Source organism: Eucalyptus grandis, chromosome 8, assembly GCF_016545825.1.
Source record: "Eucalyptus grandis isolate ANBG69807.140 chromosome 8, ASM1654582v1, whole genome shotgun sequence".
NCBI classification, from domain to species: domain Eukaryota; kingdom Viridiplantae; phylum Streptophyta; class Magnoliopsida; order Myrtales; family Myrtaceae; genus Eucalyptus; species Eucalyptus grandis.
In genome coordinates, this window is record NC_052619.1 from 43,453,680 (window position 1) to 43,476,980 (window position 23,301).

Here is a 23,301-nt window from a genome sequence, read left to right on the forward strand (position 1 = left end):
GGTGCTTCAGACATTGAAGAATCGTGAATTGTACGCCAAGTTCAGCAAGTGCAAGTTTTGGTTGACTCATGTTGCTTTCCTAGGTCACGTGATTTCAAACAAAGGAATCTTCGTGGACCCAACCAAGATCAAAACAGTTATCAACTAGCCAAGACAGACGATGGTGATGGAGATCAAAAGTTTCTTGGGTTTGGCAGGGTATTACAAAAGATTTGAGGAAGGGTTTTCAACTTTAGCCTCACTATTGAATCGACTTCTGAAGAAGGAAGAGAAATTTGTGTTGATAGATAAGTGCGAGTGTAGTTTCCAAGAGCTTAAGCAGAAGCTGACTACCACAACCATGTTAACGATACCATATTGTCCTAGAAGATACAAGATCTATAGTGATGTGTCGTTCAGAGGACTAGGTTGCGTGTTAATGCAATATGGCAGGGTCATTACATGCGCGTCTCGTCAATTAAGACCTCATGAGCTGAATTATCTAACGCATGACTTAGAACTTGCAACAATTATTTTTGCTCTGAAGATTCGGAGACATTATTTGCGTGGAGAAAGATTCCAAATCTTTACAAACCATCAAAGTCTCAAGTATTTATTCTCTCAGAAGGAGTTGAATATGAGACAGCGTCGCTAGATGGAACTTCTGAAGGACTATGATTGTGATATCTTGTATTACCTTGGAAAGGCGAATAGGGTCACAGATGCATTGAGTCTGAAATCTTTAGTTGCACAGATGATGGTTAAGGAATGGATTTTACTCGAGAGAGCTCGAGATTCGATTTTCAGATTTGAGGTATGCCACCTTTCAAATCTTATGGTCACCCTCAGAATTGAACCGGAAGTGCAGGTTAGAATCTAGACGCTTCAGTTGATAAACCTAGAGATTCAGAAGATCCTACAAAAAGATACCGAAAAGAGAAAGGATGACTTTCAGATTTCTGAAGATAGAACACTAAGGTTACAATGACGATTATGTGTACCTAACGATGCAAAGCTTAAGGAGGAGATCTTGTCAAAAGCTCATCATAGCAATTACAGCATTCATCTAGGCAGTACAAAAACGTATTAGAATCTACATCAATGTTATTGGTGGTCCAGTATGAAGGCAGATATCACCAAGCATGTCACCAAGTGTCTGACATGTCAGTAAGTGAAGGCACAGCATTGTAAGCCGAGAGGACTTCTGCAACCTCTCGAGATTTCCGAGTGGAAATGGGAACACATCACAATGGATTTTATGACAAGCTTACCAAAGAGTCAAAAGGATAATGATTCTATTTTAATAGTGGTCGACACTGACAAAGTCAGCTCACTTTATTGCTGTACGGAAAGATCTTGATTTGGATAAGCATGCAAAATTGTACTTGCTCTGTAGTGGATTTTCCTTAGGAAACATCCTACCACAATAAAACTACGAAACCCTAATAATGATGCATGCCTTGTATCTTAATTATTGAACTAGGATAACCTAAAAAAAATTCTTTTTCAGTAAGGTATGATTCTATAAATAAAGTATTGTTGTAGTCGATGAAGGAAGAGATGGAGGAACCCAATTTGGAAGCATCACTCGATTATTCAATATTAAAATACGTAGACTAAATTATAACATTAGTATAAGTTCCAATACATTCAATTGCCAATTAATAGCAAAAGAAGAACAAAGATTAACCAAGCAAATCAAATAAACAGTAGTACAATCAAGGATAAATCTCAATAAGAGATCAAAGTCCCAGGTGAGAGACAATCTGATAACCACTAAAGCCGGCATCAGTAAACAACTTTACCCACTACTTTTCATCCCTTTCTTTCACATTGAAAGTCACCATCATCAACATATCAAAGAAGAGTTGTGTTTCAGTGGATCCATGATCTTCTGTTTGACTGCCAACTACCATATCTATCATAACGACCTTTCCGACCTTGCCTTGACCCGACACCACTTCTCTACATCACTTCAGTATCTCGATGCATTTTTCCTCGCTCTAGTCATGCAATATCCACTGTATTCGCGTGAGTTTTGGACAATCAGTTGGAGGTTAGGGTTCTATTGGAATGATAATGTAAAAACAATATAACGTTGGTAGGAAGAGTTTCACTCTTTTGTGTAGTTTACCAAGATTTGCACTAAAATGGAGTGCTGTCACAATTATAGTTAATGTTAGAGTTTCCCATACATAAATTCATGATATGGAAAGATCTAACCAAATTTAGTTGTCTTCATCTGTAATTTTGATTTAGCAAATTCAATGTTCACTTTAATCTCAAATTTTGCATAAATATCCATGAAAGAAATGCACACATGTGTTTGGACAACACAGAACAATATAGACAATCTAATTTACGACGACAAGATATTTGACAAGTAATTAATAAATATTTTACTCTCTATACTTATATTCAAAGTGAATGTAAAGATATCCAAAGTAAAGATATGTATATTGTAAAAATCAAATTATCAACCATGGACAACCTATATCATTAGAGATACAACATAGAGGCATAGTCCTTACCTTGAGAATGACTGCATCCGCCAGGGTTATCTCCACAAACAAGTCACCTCCAACAAACTTTAGCCTCTCAGTTCCCACTAAACCATCCACCATGTGTGGCTGATCGAACACCGTGCACTCCAAGTGCAGGAACGCCTCCGTGATGGCCTTACCCATTGTCCCGGTCCTGCCTCCAACTTCGACCACCAAGCTCAACCCCTCGAACACTCCTCCACATGTATCCACCACCACCCTCGCTATTAGACTCAGTCACTTGCCATTGCCTCGTTGAACAAGCTGTTGGCCTTAAGATTGCGCAACGCGTCCCAAGCGGGCACGCCGTGTGCCATCTCATATGTTGTTGGATGGACATCTTCTCCATCTCTCATCCATGCGCTCAAATCCTACCAATGGCCCTTGGCTAAAGGTCTCAGCAAGAACAGTGCAAAGGGCGCTGCACTTAAGGCTTTATCCTTTACGAGGAGCCGACACACAAGTAAGCACATAACCCATTTGGCCATCTACTTCTTCAAGGTCCCGCAGCTCAAACAAGCCGAAGTGGATGAGAATGCACATGAGGCGACGAATGCAATGAGCTTTGGTGGGTTGAACATGGAGCATGGAGATGAGTTCCCAGAGGGTCATGGGTCAGCCATGGTGATGGATTACGTCGGGTATGGCTAGTTCAATGGCCCACTTTAAGCACACTGATTTGATGAAGCTATATGTGTGGGTCCATATGAGGGCTTGAGCTTGGAGGAGCTCGCTAGCGGTCGCACCCCTATCTCCATTACCCAAATTCATGTTGAAAACACCTTCCTCTGTAGTCGTTGAACCTCTAACAACGTGCATGCTTGCTCTATAGCACACTCCCATTATACCAAGACACTAGATTCATCCATGCTTCCTTCTCAAACTTGGCATACATCTGGTGAGTCCTCTGTCTCCCATTGGGTGACAGCATGCACCCTTCCTTGCACCAAAGGCCTATTCCAAATATCCCACTATGTATTTTGCGGCGCATTCCCTCTGTTCTATTCTATTGGTGGTAGTGGCACCTACGATCCCATTAGCCTTTTAGGACAGTCTTTGATCAGGTGGTAGTACTGGCGACACCCGTAACAAGCCCTTGCCTTTTTACAACATGGGGTAGATCCATGTCTTTTCCTATAGACATGACACGCGCCCTTCTGGTTGGGAGGGGTGGAATACCTTTTTTTGACATCGGCCTTTTCCCTAATCGATTGTCATCTCTGCTAAATCCAAATCTTGACCTAGATGCGGTAGCTTGCTCCCATATCACATCTCCATGTTGGACCTTAACGGGTGCGGCAGCAACAACGACTATGGCATTAGCAACAACAGTAGTGACAGCTTGATCCTGTGATTGCTGGCCCAAAATGCTCCCCCAACGTCTCTAGCACCTGAACGATCCCGTCAAACCTAAGATCACTCGGTGCTGCTACACTCTCAGTATCAGTTTGCGACGATACTCTAACACTTGTGTTGGCCTGAACCGACGCTCTACCTCGACCACCTTGGGTACCAACCCTTGTCGGCATTCTACCCCAAGTAACTGGTCCAAAGGTTCTCTTTCTAGGAGTCCTCTGCTCCTGATCACTCATTATGCAGATTTTTTTTACAGAAGCCTACTATCCAATTCCACATGGAATTAGAAGTTGAGTGATCCCTACAAAACAATCTACCAATCAGATATCAATCACAAGCCTAAGCATAATTAAAAAGCCTTTCCTACTAACTATCCCAAGAACCCATCGCACCTTATCACTTTAACTATCAACCTAGCTCTGATACCACTCCGGGTGGGGATGTCACGCCTTAATCCTTGAGCGCATGCCCATCCCTCGGTGGCTGATAAATTTGCGACGTCCCAAGACGCGTCGTCAACCCATTCATTTTAATGCGCATGTGGAGGCAAACTACTAATCCCATGACCACAACAAACGTGGAATAGAAAAGCATGACAACAAATTTCAAATCAATCAACGCAGCTTTTATAAACAATCTGGTTTATAAACAGAGGCCAACTCTAGGGTCTAAGTATTGGAGGTCTATCTCCAAAAAGAACTTCTGAGCCACTCATACTCCTGACCCTTCTGCCTCAAGCTCCGAGTTCTTCATACTAGGGACCTGAAAAGTTAAGCCCACGACGGGATGAGACAATGTCTCAAGAAGTTCACCACTTAAACCCCGATTAGGAAGGAAATACGCCTAGAGGCAGTCTATGCACATAAGTCAGAAGACTTACCTCGCCTTAGTTCCTTCTTGCATGTTAGTATATATATATATGGTAGCTCACACAAGCTGATATAGTATAATGCTCTCACAAGTTGACATATCAATGTGCACATAGACTGATATAGTATAATGCTCTCACAAACTAACATACAATAATGCTCGCACAAGCTAACGTACGATATTGCTCACACAAGCCAAAACACGATCAATCAATACCGGCCAAGGACATTATGCTTTGCAAACAAATTTCTCAATTAAAATAACAAACTTGACCTATTTTCATTTGTTGACACCTAAATTTTGGCGACCCGTTTAGTCATTTATTACATTAAAAAATTATGGGTTAATGTTATCCCTGAAAAAAAAAATAGTTAATTACATAACATATAGTTTTAGGTGCATTTATTTTTAATTTGCATTTACATTGGGCTAGTGACAGATGGGTTCAAATTGATGCTTTAGAAACTTTAATTTGATTTTCGGGCTAAGCCCACAAAGAGAACAAATTGGCCCAAGCCCATATTCTTGGGGAAATTTTACGGATTTATAAAGCAAATATTGCGTTTGGAAAAGCAAATATCGCGTTTGGAAAAGAAATTTTTGTGGATATTGTTTTGGAAAATTAAAAACCCTAATCCGTGGCTTATAAATAGATTAATACGCATAGGGTTTTGGGGGGGCCATACGTTGAATATACGGCCATACAAAAGGGGCTTCTCTCGAGTTTAGGTCAAAAGAAGAAAAAGCTCTTTCCTTGGGTTTTTCCTTTTGTTCTGTTGTTGGGGGAAGGGAAAAGTCAGCAGGGATTTCTCCTTCTACTAAAACGTGCATCAGAGCACAACAGGAGACAAAGAGAGAAGACGTGAGAGACGGGTGAGAGTGACAGAGAGATAGAAAAAAAGAAGAAGAGGAAAATAGCTACTATTCATCTCCTCTAGAACTTCCTCCCGACGCTGCTGCTCATCACCTCTGCACCACAACACTCGATCCTTCGTTGAACCGCCGCAGCTACCGCTCGTTCCCTCGCGGCTCGTAGCACCCGCAAGCCTCCCTCACCGCAAGAAGCCCACCGTCGCTACCGTTGACCACCGTCACTCCAAACTCCCCTCTGTGACGCCCAGGCCACTCAGCTACTTTGTCCCGCTACGCCTTCTCCACGAGCCATCCCCTGCTACTGTGACCTACGCTTCTGGCACTACTCCTGCTATGCCTTGACTTGCAACCCATTCACCGCCACTGCTCTCGCTTGTACTTGCATGCCTCCGCGACCCGACGACCCGTGATCCGCGCTCCAGCCTCGTCGCCCCGCAAAACTGTTACTGCCTCACCAATCTGCTCCACCAGCCTAGCTAAGCCCGCCACACCTCAGCCGATCTTCACCCCTATCTACCACACCGGAGCCGCTCGCCGACACCTCCGCTCACCAAACCGCAAGCCCATCAGCTCTGCACTACTGCTGCAGATCGCGACGCCAGGACCAGCCGCCCCTACTCACTCGACGTCCTGCTGCCTGAGCCTCTCTGTTCTACTCCGCTCCTACTCGCACGTCCGTCACCAGCAATGCCCATGACGACCTGCTCCTCTGCTGGACCACCGCCGAGCTGGTCCGCCTACACGCTGGCTACTACCCTTCACTGGAGCTCCGAACGCCGACAACTCATCACCTCCGGTGACCCACCGCGAAGCTGCCGAATCATGGGTAGAAGAGCAAGAAAAAGGAAAAAAATAGTAAAATTAAATTAGGTAGTCTTTTTTTTATTTTTTTTATTTTTTTTTATTTTATTTTGTTAGTAGAATTATTCCTAATAGACGATTGAGATTCCGACATGAAGTTGGTTCTGAAATTTGAGATTGATAGTCCGATTTTCGCACCCAAAATCTGACTCGCAATCGCAATCGCTTGAAAAATCACAAATCCGATCTCCCGCCCAAGATTCAATTCGCGATTTATTTAAAATTGGCCAACCTGATCTCATGCGGGAGATATGATTCGTTGATTTGTGGCTATTGATCTTACCTTATTTGTTGTCATGTTGGTTGAATCAATTTATTTTATTAAATAAAAAAATCCAAAAAGTGTTTGAATTAGGATTAGGTTGGTTTTAGAATATCTCTTGTTATCTTGCATATTTAGAATAGGGATTTTATTTCGAATTTGTTAAAAAAATAAAAAATAAAAAAATGCGTTCATTTAGGATGTTAGTTTTAAATTTGAATTGCACATTTAATTATTTGGCAATTTTTAATTTCTTTCATAAAAGAAAAAGGAAAATTTAAAATTATGGCATTCTTTGCACGTCATTTCATTTTAGGATTATTTGGGTTAAGATAATGTTTTAGTTTAAATTAGGATTTGGTTCAATCTAATTCCTAATACAAATTGAATAGAATCTTAATCTAATTAGATAGTTTTCACATTTTATTTAATTCCGAATTACATGAAAAAATACAAAAAACATCTTAGAATAAATTAGTTCCATTCTCTAGGATAGATTGCATATTTTAGGAAAAATAAAAAATGTCATGTAAATGTCATATAGGATTAGATTCATGAAATGCACGTCATTTAGAGATTGTTATTAGGTCCATTTAATTAGAAATTGCATGTCATTAGAATTAGGTCATTTAATTATATTGCATTGCATATTGCATGATTTTCATTAAATAAGTGAAAACAAAAAAACAAGCAATTGTGTGTTAGTTAAAAATCATATCTAGGGTTGTTAATGGGAATTCTGATTTAACATTGCAGATGCTTTTGTTGCTTTGAGGTAATTTTTGTAATTTATTCATCACTTTCTTGGGTGTTAAATTGGTGGTCTGCGCACCCATATGATCACCTCATATGTTAGGGAAATAAATTTAAAATCAATCAAAACTGCCTGCAAAAACATTTTCGAAATAAAAGAGAAAGGTACCGAAAGGGCGTTAGAGAAATCTAGCATAACCAAGTCCCCGAATTCATAAATCTCTGGTTCATATGAGTAAAGTAAATCTCCCGTTAGTTTACTTGGGTTTCTAATCGACCCACCAAAAATAGATTAGTAGCGACTCATAATTGAAAAATCAATTGCATGTTAAAAACTTGAACCTAAGTCGCAAATTGGTATGAGCTTGGGAGAGCCCGAGCTAAGTCTAGGCTTAACAATCCATTAGCCAAACCCTAGGTGGTTCACACCTGAAAATTTGGCCGTGATAGCTTGGCGACTCCGCTAGGGACTTAAGTTGAAACTCTTAGTGGACTTAGGCTAATTTTCTTTTTGAAAAATATTTTTGTTTGGCAACGAGGATCTCAGGTACGTCCCTAACATATAGTTGTTAAATGTTCTTGCAGATTGGGAGGTATAAGGGGAATGGTGATTGATAACCCTTGTCTTGCAGGTTGGAGTTGAGAATGAATGTTTTAGATTCAAGTTATTGAAGTGTTGTTTGATATAAATTGTTGTGCATGCTTTGCATTTGCACTACACTCTTGCACACACAACCTACCACCGGACCTAGGCCGCATAGGATCATTTAGGATGGTATTGAGATGGATACCACTCCGACCGCATGCTCACGGTACGAGTCGTCCATCTCAATCCCGAAGTTTCTTTCATGGTGTCAAGAGTACCTACCTCGGTCCGCATGCCCACGACCCGGGTCGGCTCTTTGACCAAGCCGGAGTCATGAGGACCCAACATAGTCCACAAGCCTGTGGCTAGTCTGATCATCGTTGTGACTCCACCTTGATAAGCCTTATAGACTAGGAATCGAACCACTTACCATGCGCATGTTTATGTGATTGCCATCGATTTGTCTTGGTGAAGTAAGTCTTCTATCCCTATACTAGTGCAATTTACTTACTTTGTCATACTCTTGGTTCGTCCATGACAATCTAGGTCAATCATTGATTTAATTCATTTGTCAATTAGAAATGAAATGAGGAAATTGCCATGCAATGAATCATTTGCCAAAAAAAAAAAACTTTGGAGAATTTGTTTTCAATTCATGTCTAGGGAATTTAGTCTTGCTAGAGTGTCTATTTTTATTTTCCTAGTCCATTTTTAAGAAATACCCTTCTTGTACAAACTTTTCATGAATAAATGGAAAAAAAATGGAAAAAACAATTAGAAATTAGGTGATTATGAAACAATCCCGCTCACCCATCCATTCACGATTGAGAGCTAAAATGACGAATCAAAAAGAGCTTATCTCGTCAAGCAAAAGTGTTGTGATCTATCTTCAGTGAGAAATTGCGACTCCAAGAAGAGAGCCAAGAAGACCTTTTGAATCGTCTCATTTTCCTGAAGTAGCCGAATTTGATGCCGTCATGAAGAGACTAGTGACATATATAGATGGAAAAATATCTAACCTGAAAGGGTTCGCATCACAAGATCAAGGAGGGTGAAAGAATTCAAGTACACATGATTCATGATACTAAGTAGTTCGATTTCCTCATTTAATTAGGGGCATACACCTTTCCCTGCGTGAGAATTTTTATCGTTTTTAGGGATTCATTTCAATTTCTTCTGTGCTTGAACATCACATTCCAATAAATGTAATTCGATTGATGATAATCAATACAATTACAAGTTTTGTTTTGAGGACGTGATGGGGTACACCAAACCAGATCGGTGATGATATCTAACAATGAAAAGAAAATATCATCCATGGCGAAATTCTGAGGACTGGGCTTCTTCATGCTTCTTCATCCAAAATATGCCTTAAAAAAAACATTTTTGAAGCCATTTCCAAAAACATGCATTAGGTTACCCTTGTTTGTTTTTCTAACTCATTTACTTCATGTCTCAGAGCATAACAAAAGGCATTTGAAAAAAACGCGTCAATTTCTAGTGATAATGGGCCCGTTGATTTGGGAACATACATCCGAAGGAAAATAGACATGAGGGCAAAGGATCATTTGCTAGCTGATTGTGATGACATCTCCCAAGAGTGAAGAAGATCATCTTAATTCCAAAGTGTGATGTGTGGCACATCTCATTACAATTTGTGTGAGATGTCATTCTCGAAGGCCAAATGAAGTTTCTCATTTCTATGAGAAAATGATGGAACAAATCAAAAGAGGATCATCTATCTTAGATGAAATGGATACATTGCGTTCATGAATATAATTAATTATGGAATTGACACTCTGTTCTTTTCCTTGCAGATGACAAATTGGGGCACTACATATTCTAGTAATGACATGATTGAGACAAAATCTCAATTTGAGCCAAAATGGTTGTGCAATTTGAATTTACTCTATGTTGCATGGTATCCTATTCATGCATGTTGCATGGTATCCTATTCATGCACGTTCTCTTATGCAGGGGCAAAAGCGGATTTTCAGGGACAATCCAAGAACACCCATTCCTGAGACAATCCCCCTGTGGGGCAATTCCCTGAATGAATGCTTAAAATCATGCTTTAAGTGTGATAAAATTGTATGTTTTGAAGTCACAAAAGTTTTTCATGCTTAAAGTTGCTGAACTCTTTTGAGAAGAGAATTTCCATAGTGATTTTACCTATTTAACTCACCAATTTCATTGGAGATTTGTCAAGATAGACAACTCAATGGAGTGACATCAATGCTTAAGAATGTTAAATGAGACATATCAAGATGATGAAAGGCAAGCCTTATCTTATACACAATCTCCTACTTATACACTTGTGAGATGAGTGTAGGAAGTTCCATATCTACAAGGTAAAGAGTTCTCTCGCAAAAGGTACGATCACCGAAATGATGAATGGGCAATTCATTTCTCTATCTCAAACACAACAATTGATCCATTGCTTAACTTCTTTGAGCCACATACACTTGTGGAAAATCTTTCAAATTACCCCTATCAAGAACCACCCACACATTAGGGCAAAAGGGAGGTAAGATGGCATCATGAGGTGAGGAAAATGAAAAGAAATTTTCTTACTTTCACTTGCATCAAACTTCAAGTTGTGCTATTACGTTGAATTTATGTGGTAATTTAAGTGCCTTAGGATAATGAAGAGTATTTCTTTCTCTATCCTATACAGTTATATCCTTTGCATAGCCCACTTGAGCCTACAATTTCATTTCTTTAAACCCAGTTAGTGATCATCCCCCACACTAGGGCAAGGCAAAAGGCAAATGAAGACTCTTGAAAAGTTCAAGTGTCATTCAAAGTGTAATTGCTTGACGCATGCATTGTGTGCAAGAATTGAATTCAAAATAGAACTAAGGGGCATAAAAAGCAGTATACCTGGTAAAAGCAAGGCCAATGCCCATGAAAAAAAGTGAAAAAAAAAATATGAACAAGAACTAGGGGCATGAAAAAGTGGTGTGCCTAGTAAAAGCAAGGCCAATGCCCATAGATGCAAAAAGAGAGTCAAGATAGGTGACTATCAATTGCTAGAATTGAATCCCAATGGAGCAATACTCAAAGAGCTCAAATGTTGAGTTTTTACAATCAATGGGACACTTCATGAAGACAATCCCTAATGATGAAAATGAAAACTGGTGACATGATCACCAACTCTCACTATTCGTACATATTTTGAGCCTAATGATCCTTTCATTTCTCAACCCATGAACCCAGCCTACGTTACATCCTTTACAAAATCTCTTCAGATTAAGGCACTTGAATTAACATAGGAGTTCATATGTTTATAAGCATCGCTCGAAAAAGTGCGAGCAAGATTATTTCTTTCTCATTTTGCAGGGTTCTTGACTTGTAAATCCGGAGATGATTATAGAATTGTTCTTTCAATTGCCTTGACTCGAAGAGTCCCCTTGCTAAGCCATTGACCAAGCCCACATTACTATCCCTATTAAAGACCTCTCAGATTGGTAAGGTCGTACCGCTTCCGAGAATACTTGGACCCTTGTTGGTATGATGATAGTGAGATGGAGTGATTCTCATAAAATAGCCTCTAAATGAGAGTACGTGAAAGTCCTTTCTAACTAAAGGTCCCTCATTTGGTATTCTTAGGAAATCCATGTCATGAGTGAAAATTGTCTTGAATGATAATTCTCTCCAATGGAAATTTGGGTGATGCAAAGGTGATTATGTATGAGCCTGATTGAATTAATAAAAATTTCAGTGGATTTTGAAGTGTGCATTCCATAATAGCCTTAATTGCTTATTTCTTTGGTAAATGCATTTTTTCTCTAATCATGTCTAACAAGTAATGCTTTTTCAAAGACCTAAGAGCTCTTGACATTCAAGTTCCTTTCAGAATGTCTCATGATATTAGGAGATGAAAAACCTTCACAAACATTCAAGGTGCATTCTTGATGTTCCCAAAATTTATTTCTACCAGGAGATGAAAGACCTCCACGGGATATCTAAATTTCAGAAGACATAACCCCAAGAATCAGAAATATCACCAGGTAAGTATATCTATACATATACTCTAAATACTTGTCATTGTGTAGGTATTTTCTCTCAAGTTCATCGACACTTGACTTGATCAAGTTGTTCTCTATATTAACCTGGTGTGCTTTCGTAGCCCAAAGTCCTTTTCATCGACCCGGCGTGCTTCCGTAGCCCGGTGTTCCTTTTCATGACCTGGCGTGCTTTCGTAGCCCAGAGTTCCTTTCATTAACCCGGCATGCTTTCGTAGCCCAGAGTCCCTTTAATCAACCCGGCATGCTTCCGTAGCCCGGTGTTCTTTATATTGACATGGCGTGCTTTCGTAGCCCAGAGTCCCTTTTATCGAACTAGCATGCTTCCGTAGCCCAGTGTTCTTTTATCGACCTGGCGTGCTTTTGTAGCCCAGAGTCCTTTACATCGACACTCGATAGAGTTGTCCCCTAAAGATTTTTCTCCAGATTCAGTCTGATTAAGGTGACTGAAGAAAAGTTCAAGTCCTGGTCAGATGATTTGTGTTGCAACGCTAGGCGACTGAAGAATGGCTTGGTACCTAGCCAAGCAAAGTCTCCATTTAGGCGATCATAGGATGGTATAGATACTAAACAACATTTATTGCTTTAACAGGCGACCGTAGAATGGTACGGGTCCTGAAAAATCAATTTTTCGTCAAGGCGACCGTAGAATGGTATGATATCCTAGAAAGTGATTCCCCGTTTTGGCGACCGTAGAATGGTATGGGTCCTAAACAACACCTATTTCCCCATTCAAGTGACCGTAGAATGGTACGGGTCTTGGAAAATGAATCCCCGTTTAGGCGACCGTAAAATGGTACGGGTCCTAGACACAACCAAGCACTGCCATACTAGGCGACCATAGAATGGTACGGGTCCTGGGAAAGCAGTCTCTTCATAAAGCCATGTAACTATTCTGAGCGACCGTAGAATGGTACGGGTCTTGAACATGTAACACCAACTATCTCGAATTACTCTATCCTCTTTAAAGGTAAATTATTCCAGGTAGGTTCATTTATCATTTGCATTTCCGTGCATCATATAAATTGCATTCAAAAATGGAATTCATTTTCCAACAAAAAAAAAATCATTCAATGCATGTGCATAGTCAAAATTTAGGTCTCAATTTGTCTTTGAAGGCAACCTCTTCGAGCCCACCTTCAAAGAGGGGCAGCTATTGATACCTAAATTTTGGCGACCCGTTTAGTCATTTATTGCATTAAAAAATTATGGGTTAATTTTATCCCTGAAAAAAAAAAGTTAATTGCATAGCATATAGTTTTTGGTACATTTATTTTTAATTTGCATTTACATTGGGCCGGTGACGGATGGGTTTGAATTGATGCTTCATAAACTTTAATTTGATGAGTCAGGCTAAGCCCACGAAGAGAACAAATTAACCCAAGCTCATATTCTTGGGGAAATTTTATGGATTTATAAAGCAAATATTGCGTTTGGAAAAGTAAATATCGCGTTTGGAAACGAAATTTTTGTGGATATTGTTTTGGAAAATTAAAAACCCTAATCCGTGGCTTATAAATAGCTTAATACGCGTAGGGTTTTGGGGGGCATATGTTGAATATACGACCGTACAAAGGGGGCTTCTCTCAAGTTTAGGTCAAAAGAAGAAAAAGCTCTCCCTGGGTTTTTCCTTTTGTTCTGTCGTTGGGGGAACGGAAAAGTCAGCAGGGATTTCTCCTTCTGCTAAAAAGTGCATCAGAGCACAGCAGGAGACAGAGAGAGAAGACATGAGAGACGGGTGAGAGTGATGGAGAGAGAGAAAAAAGAGGAAAATAGCTACTATTCATCTTCTCCAGAGCTTCCTCCCGACGTTGCTGCTCATCACCTCCGTGTCGCAACACTTGATCCTTCGTCGAACCGCCATAACCGCCGCTCGTTCCCTCGCAACTCGCAGCACCCGCGAGCCTCCCTCGCTGCACGAAGCTCGCCGTCACTACCGTTGACCATCGTCACTCCAAACTCCCCTCTGCATCACCAGGGCCGCTCAACCGCTCTGTCCTGCTACGCCTTCTCCACGAGCCGTCCGCTGCTACTACGACCTACGCTTCCGGCGCTGCTCATGCTCCGCCTAACCTGCAACCCATTCACCGTTGCTGCTCTCGCCTGTACTCGCATGCCTCCGCGACCCGACGACCCGCGATCTTTGCTCCAGCCTCATCGCCCCGCGAAACTACTGCTGCCTCGCCGATATGGTCCACCAACCTGACGAAGCCCATCGCGCCTCAGCCGATCTTCACCCTTATCTGCCGCATCGAAGCCGCTCACCGACGCCTCCCCTCACCAAACCGCGAGCCCATCAGCTCTGCACCACTGCTGCAAATCGTGACGCCAAGACCGACCGCCCCTGCTCACTCGACGTCCTGCTGCCTAAGCCTCTCTGTTCTGCTCCGCTCCTGCTCGCACGTCCGTCACCAACAACACCCATGACGACCTGCTCCTCTACTGGACCACCGCCGAGTTGGTCCGCCTACACGCCGGCTGCCGCCCTTCGCCGAAGCTCCAAACACTAACGACTCATCACCTCCGGTGACCCACCACGAAGCTACTAATCATAGGTAGAAGAGCAGGAAAAAGGAAAAAAAGAGGAAAATTAAATTAGGTAGTTTTTTTTATTTGTTTTTTATTTTATTTTATTTTGTTTTGTTAGTAGAATTATTCCTAATGTACGATTGAGATTCCGACATGAAATTGCTTCTGAAATTTGAGATTGACAGTCTGATTTTTGCGCTCGAAATCCGACTCGTAATCGCAATCGCTTGAAAAATCGCCAATCCGATCTCCTACCCGAAATTCGATTCGCGATTTATTTAAAAATTGGCCAACCCGATCTCATGCGCGATATATGATTCGCCGATTTATGGATATTTAACTTATCTTATTTGCTGTCATGTTGGTTGAATCAATTTTATTTTATTTTGAAAATGTCCCGTTAGTTTGCTTGGGTTTCTAATCGACCCACCAAAAATAGATTAGTGGCGACTCCTAATTAAAAAATTAATTGCATGTTAAGAACTTGAACCTAAGTCGCGAATTGGTATGGGCTTGGGAGAGCCCGAGTCAAGTCTAGGCTTAGCAATCCATTAGCCAAACCCTAGGTGGTTCACACCCGAAAATTGGTCGCGACATCATTATGTTAAAAATACCCGATAAAATAATCGTGTGTGAATACATGGTCGGCTTGAGCTAAAAAAGCAATATCTTTCTCTTCAAAAATCCCACTATTTAATATAGTGTCTAACAACATTTTCGGTATTAAAAACTGACATTCGATATTTTCTAATTAAAATACTAAAATTCACAATTTTGGGATAAATACCCAAAATTACAATTTCCACTCAATTTGCACAAAATAGCATTCAACTACAGCAACTAAGCACATCAATGCAATCAATACGAAATTCCACTCACCAGCTATCTTGGTATAATTTCTGGAAAATAATAAATAATTGAATAAATACCAAAAATAATTAAATAAATGCAATTAATTACCAAAAATAAAAACTTAGGCCAAAAACGCTTAATTAAACACCGAAACGGGCCCAAAAAATTTCCAAACATATTTACATAAATAGTACAACTTATCTAGTCTCTAATTAAGCCGATCTAACTACCTAATATGCAAAATCAAATAATTAAATCACTAATCCATTCTAACTAACCACATAAACCATAATTAGCCTAAATTAATTAACCATTCAGCATCATTAACTCCCTAAATAGAGTTTAGCAAGTAAACTCACCAGATTAGCAAGCTGATGAGTCCACGACAACGGTGACGCAATGGCGGCCGAAACTTGGGCTTACACCGACACCAAAGGAAGCTTGGACCGGGCTAAAAACAATCTGCAAGGCTCACGGTTTCTGCTGGTCTTGAAGGGGGTTGCTGGTTGTGGCTTGGCTCGATTGAGTTGCAAGCTGGCTTGACTGCGGAGTGGACGCTGGATCGAAGGTTGAAGTGGGCTGGTTCTGGACGGTAGGTGGCTTGCAGCGAGATGGCTGGAACAACGGACGAAGCTAGCTGGCTTCAGTGGCATAACAACAACGGAGGAGAAGGTTGGCCTATCTTCGCAAGGAGCGGGGATGCACCGCAAGGTCGGCAACAGGGGTTGTCTCGATGGAAGACTTGCGGTCAACTGACCGCTGGAGGGGAAATAATGGACTGGCTTCGCTGGAGGGAGGCACGTGAAGATGGGAGTGAGGCTATCGGTTGGGGACGTTGCGGATGAGGGGGAATCGATGGAGAGAGAGAATGTGGAGGAGCTGGAGTCTTCAACAGAGCAAAAGAAAGAAAAGGCAAAAAAATAGATGGGTCGGGGTAGAGAAGAAGCCGGTCGCACGAAGAAGAGAGGGGAACCAGCTGCTGGAAGGGGTTAACGGTGGGGGACAGGTGATGGTGGAGCTGCAGGTTCGGTCACAGGGGAATTGGGCTTCAAAGGAAAACGAAAGGGAGGGCAAAAGCGGCTCGTCCAAGGAGAGGGAACGCTCGAGCCGAAGAAACAAAATGAAAAGAATGTAGAGACAGCCAAGGAGAGGGAATCGGCAGAAGCGTGCGTGAGAAACTTGGGGGGTGGGAAGAAAGTCAAAATATATATCTTTATCTTGAACACTTAAGTGTTTATTTACCCTTATTTACCCTTATCTTCAGCCCATCTTTAGCCAACAATATCAATTAGTCACCCAAGGCCAATTTCAACACCAACTTACCACAATTGAAGTCCAAATGAAGACCAAAATGTGACAGCCCCACTAGCCTACGAATTTCATCCGATGGGACTTCAATTCTTCACCAATTCTCTCCAAATTAGTTGTCAAATTTGTTGGGAAGGAAGCCCATGCCAATTTCCCCACTTGTCCTCACAAACTAGTCCTTTTGGAAGACCAAAAATCCACTTGAAAATGGCCAACCGAATTTCCTTTCTTTTCTGAAACATCCGAAGTTGATTTTCCGTAAAAATCTTAAGCTCACCGAAAATTCTTTAGAGGATGAGTCGACGTTCCTAAAATAAATCGTGACATGATAGAACTTTCAATTTCTAAAATCGGGTTCAATTTCATTGTTAATTTTAATCTGACACAATTTTAGCATGACCTAACCTACTAGGTAGCTTTTAGGAATTTTTAGTACAATCGACCCATGGTCGATTATTTTCAAGCCACATTGTACATCTTCAACACATTGGCGACTTTCAGTTATCCTGAAAATCTTGATATTTCAAATGTGGCCACAGGGTACCAAAATGACAGAAAAATTGGTCTAGTGTCAATCAATAAGAATTTTGCAATTAGGTGGAATCACCCACACTTAATCACATGGTTCTATCGAATCAACATATCCCCGGTCTCTAATCAATTTTTAATTGTGTCGTAATGACCCTTGCAGATTAGCACGATCGAGCAGTCGATTCCTAATCGAATTCTCAAGTCGGTCGCATTTATATTTCTTAACAGCTTCACCTAATAGGCTAGTTATCTCGTGAGTGGTCACCTCAGAGAAAAAAACTATAGGCACGTCAATGAAAAGCCCAACTTATTCAATCGAAAACAGAACTTGAAATTCAGGATGTCACACAAATTATGAAAAGGATGAAGATGATGATGAGTTGGCCCTGATGGTAAAAAGGTTCAAGAAAATGGCTAGAAAGAGAAGATACTTCAAAGGAAGAAAGCAATTAAAGCAAATGGAACAAAGGAAGACCTTATACAACAAATTGGAAGGTAAGGATCTAATATGCTTTGAATGCAAGAAGCATGGGCACGTCAAACCAAATCATCTACTATTATTGAAGAAGAATGGAAAGTATGAAAAGAAAACAAAATTTAAAGGTGGAGACATGAATTATACTAATGTGAAGAAAATGAAGATGAAGAATATGCACACCTATGATTAATGGCAGACTCTCACTTATAGGATGAATTTGAGGTAAATCATCCTAAAATCCCTAATAAAGTGTTAAAATATATTGATGAATTATGTTTAGAGTATATATCAGCTCTTAGGAAAATCTTCGAACTGAAGAAAGAAAATGAAAGTTGAGGTAACATGATATTGCCAGTGATGAAAACATTGAATCTTTCAAAAGAGAATTTTGGAAATCGAAGGAAATCAAGATTTGATTTCAAAAGAAATGATTCTCTTAGAAATGAAATTTTAAATGTTTCGAAAAGATTTTATCTTGGTTCTAAAACCTTGGAGCATATTCTTTCTATACCAGTTTTATATTTTAAAAAAAAAAAATATAGATTAGACTTTGAAAAGGAAAATATTACTTAAAATGAGTTTCCTAAGTTTGAGAAAAGATTTAGGCCCAAACTATCTAAATTTGCTTACAAAAATTATTTCAGAAAGCAAATTATACAACCTATTGGCTGAAACTTTTTCAAGTGGTCAAACTATAGGAATACAAAATCATTTTAATAATGATTGCCCTAAAATTTTGGAGACCAATAAAAGGGAATTTCTTAAGAGGGAGAGAATATTCTAAGTCAAAAGGACCCAAGCAAGTTTAGGTACCCAAGAAAGCATGAATTTGCTTATATATTGTAGGTACTAAACAAAAGAAAGAATCAATGGTACTTGGGTAGTGATTGTTCAAGATATATGATTGGAGATACAAGCAAATTGGTTCAATTCACCAAGTTTCATGATGGAAGTGTGTTCTTTAAAGGCAACAACAAAGGCAAAATCATTGGTAGAGAGACTGTCAAAATAGGACATCTTACCATACATGATGTATCTCTCATGAAAGTTCTCAATTATAATCTAATTAGCATAAGCCAATTATGCGACATTGAGTTCAAGATAAGTTTGCAGGAGGATAAATGTTGTAAGGCTAGTAAGGACAACTCTCAATCATTTACTAGTAGAAGGCATAGCAATATTTATCTCATGGATATGGAAACTGATGATATCAAGTGTCTTGTCTCCATCAAAGATTAGACAAATCTTTAGCATAGAAAAATGGGACACATTAGCATCAAGCAAATTTCCAACTTTCTTCTAAGAATCTAGTTCGAAGACTACTAAAGGTGAAATTTGAGAAGTTATAATTATGTACTTCTTGCACACTAGGTAAATAGGTAAGAAGTTCTTTTATATCTATTAATAAAGTTACTACTAACCATGCCTTGCAACTGTATGCATGGATATTTTTGGACCTACTTGAAGTTAAAGCCTTAGTAGTAAAAGTTAGATGAAAGAATCTTTCTTGGATACTCCATGACCAGCAAAACCTATGGGGCTTTTAACAAAAACTCTCATACCGTGGAAGATCAATGAATGTGAAGTTTGAAAAAAAAGTGGTCATACTCAACTAATTGAACGAAGAACATGAATATAATCAAGCGGCTGATCATAATCAAGTACTTGAAAACTTTCAGTCAACTGAAGACATTCAGTAACCTGAATATAGTCGGCAAGCTAAATATGATCAAGACCCCACACATACTCAAGAAGCTACAATTAGTGACCATCCTGAATCTTCAAACAAAGATAAAAGTCATGATAGAAGATTTGATAAAAACTAGAAACATAAATCCAGTCATCCAAAAGAGCTTGTTCTTGGAAAGCTATATGATGGTATCAAAACCCATTCTTCATTCAAGGAAATGATAGGTACCTTGAAACTTAGATCAAAGATAGAACCTAAAGAAGTTGAAGAAGCACTTTCAAATGAAAGCTATGTAGATGTAATGCAAGAACAAATATACTAGTTCAAAGTAAATGAAGCATGGAAACAAGTGCCTACACCAAAGAACCATCCAGTTTTTGGAACCAAATGGGTCATTAGGAATAAGTTTGGATGTCAAGGGCAAAGTGATTAGAAACAAAGCAAGACCGATAACCAAGGATACTCACAAAAAGAAAGAATAGATTACGATGAAACTTATGCTTTTGTGGCTAGGTTCAAAGCGGTAAGGTTACTTCTTGCTTATGCTTGTTATTATAATTTTAAGTTGTTCCATACGGACGTCAAGAGCGCCTTCTTAAATGGTTATATCAAAGAAGAAATACATATGGCATAACCTCCTAAATTTGAAAATCCTAGAAAATCTTATCATGTCTTCAACCTGAAGGAAGTTTTATATGAATTTAAACTTAGCAACTTCCTAACAGAGAAAGGTTTTGATAAAAGTAAGGTCGACACCACCTTCTCCATAAAAAAGGAAAGTAAGGATATTCTTCTTATTCAAATTTATGTTGATAATATTATATTTGACTCTTCTAACAAATGTCTGTGCAAGGAATTTTCTAAGATTATATAGAATGAATTTGAGATGAGTATGATAAGAATTAACTTTTTTTTCTTGGCCATCAACTAAAGTAAATCAAAGATGGTCCATTCATCTACCAAGAGAGCTACGCAAAAGAACTGGTAAAGAAGTTTGGAATGGAAAATGCAAGAAAATAGAGACTCCTATGTCATACTCCTCCAAGCTTCACAAGGATGAGAAAGGAAAATTAGTAGATCAAAAATTTTACAGAAGCATGATATTTTCTTTATTATATATTACTACTTCTAGACTTGATATTGTCTTCAGTGTATGTATGTGTATTAGATTTCAATCAAATCCTAAGGATTCACACCATACTGCAGTTAAAAAAAACATTAAAATGTTGCACATCCCCTAAACTAGGATTATAGTATCCAAAAGGATCTGATTTTAATCTTATTGGATATTCTAATGCTAACTTCTTTGGATGTCATATTGATAGAAAAAGAACTCTAAAAACTTGTCAATTGATAGGTTGCATGTTGGTTTCCTAATCCTCCAAAAAGCAAAACACCGTTGCTCTTTCAACAACCGAAGCAAAGTATGTAACTCTAAGAAGTTATCGTACACAAATTTATTGGATAAATCAAAAGCTAAGTGACTTTGGAGTTATAGATTCCAATATATTGATCAAGTGTGACAGCACTAATGCTATCAATTTGACAAAGAATCACATTCTTCACTCAAGAGCTAAGCATATTGAGATAAATCATCACTATATTCATGATCATGTGCATAATTGTGATATTAATATTCATTTATTGATTTTAAACACTAATTAACTTGTATTTTCGCAAAGCCCTTATATAAAAACTCATTTGAATACATTTGAAGTAAATTGGGTATTACTAGTCCATTTGCTTAAGTTGAATATGAGCAAATAGGTGACCATAGCCAAGACCAATTACACACAAGTGATCATAGCCAAGACCATTTCACAAACAAATGATCATATTCAAAGGCATTCAATGAAAGGTAAAGACAGAGAGCTATATTCAAACTTGAATATGGACAATTTCTATTAAAGTCTTGTTTAATTTTAGCACAAAAGCTAAATTTAGCAAGAAAATCGGGTAATCGTAATCACCTTTTTTTAAGATGAAGAAAGTCGTTGATTATTTCCATGCTTCTTTGATTGATTATCTCCTTCAATTATTTCTCAAAATAGTTCTAAAATATCACTCATTACAATCTCCTTATTTAAAATTCCTAATTTCTAAGAAATTTCTTCTTTTGATAAAAAGTTAAGGTATGAACAATTATGTTTTTCTATTTTCTGTTTTTTCATTCTCGGGAATAAAAAAAGAATATAAATTTATTTGGTAATGTCAATTAATTTGTCTATTCCTCAAAATAGAAAAGTAGCCAGGGAATAGATTTAGAACACAAATAAAAAGTAGAAAAAAGTAACTTCTTATTCCCAAAAATAATTTCTAGAAATAATTTTTTTCTTTTTGTCCTTTTCTTATTCTTCTTCTTCCTCTTCTAACTGGTCACTCGAGTCTCGCCGCCCGCCACCCGCTGCCTCCTACTGCCGGTTACCATCGATCGCCACCTCTTGCTACCATCTACCATCATCAACTGTCGTAGCAATAGGTTAGTGGAGGAAGAAGAAGAGAGAAAAAAAATAAAAATAAAAATCTCAAAAAATTTATTAAAAAATTGGAAGAAATTCCACGTCACAAAAAAATTTGTGAATTGTTTCATTTTCCTTTTCTTTTCAAGAAACAGAAATTTTATATAGTTACCAAATACATTGTTTTACTTAGAAACTATTCCAAAGAATAGAAATTGAAAAGAACCATTTCTAAAAAGAAATTGTTTCCAAAAATAAAAATGTTACCAAATGCACCCTTAATTCCCAAAAATAGCTTCTACTTTACCAAAACTAAATGGTCGCACTCCCTCCATCAATCAAACCCTTTTCTCTTAATGGCAGTTTTCCCTCTCTTTTCATGGCATCCAAAGCAATACTACTTCCTCGCAAAGTATATGCAGGTCTACGTCGATCACAGAGAAGTGCAACAATGGCTTCTAGGACAACAATGACCAGTTTGACTCCAATAGACATCAGCTATTGACAAGCACAAATCCTCCTGCTAGTGAAAGTCAAGCATCATCGACTTAGCGAGAAGCAAAAATTCTTGCCTTTGAATCAGTTGCCGCACCCACTGATAAGGGTAATACTCCTCTTCTTGAGCATTTCAAATTTGAGAATGCTAAGCATATTAGGAACATAGTCTATGAGACAAAGAGGAGCCACTGACGAAATTATAGACCTGTTTTTGGAGTCTATTAAGAATTTCCCAGAAGGGGTAGTTGAGGATGAAGCAGTAACTCCTATAATGACAGTGATGATTGAGCCTTCTAGGACAGAATTTTCTTGAAAAGTGGAAAGGAAAAAATTGGAGAATCATCAGCACCTCAGGTGGCTGAAACCATACAAAGGGTTGTGCCCTCAGTTGGGATAAGACTTATGGCTACTCCTAGCCCTGGTATTGAGAACACTAAACTGGAAGTTTCTGAATGTCATTTGGAAGGGAAGAAAGATGATGATGATGATGATGATGATGATGATGATACAAAGTTCTTTGACAAGTTTGAAAGAAAGGTTGGTTTTGTCATTCAACCTAGTCACAAGAATGAATTGTTCAAATAAAAGAAACTTCATACCTGCTATTACTCTCGGCTGGCTAGAGGAGTCATACCCAATAGGTCTATTGATTTTCTTTATTTTGAGTCTCTTTGAATTTTAATCCCCAATTTGATCAGAAATTTGAAACGTTATACACAGATTCTAATCCTGTGTATCCAGCTCTCACTGCCTATTTATACTCTAATCTTGCTTTTAAATCTCCCAACACAATCCAATTTTCTGCGAGAGATAATCTCTATGAGCTGACTGTACATAACTTGGCA

At 38.9% G+C, this 23,301-nt stretch overlaps 1 pseudogene; it reads right to left on the minus strand.

Annotated features, from left to right (window-relative positions):
- Positions 1-1,697: 1,697 nt before the first annotated feature.
- LOC120287256 lies at positions 1,698-4,114 on the minus strand (annotated as a pseudogene).
- Positions 4,115-23,301: the final 19,187 nt, after the last annotated feature.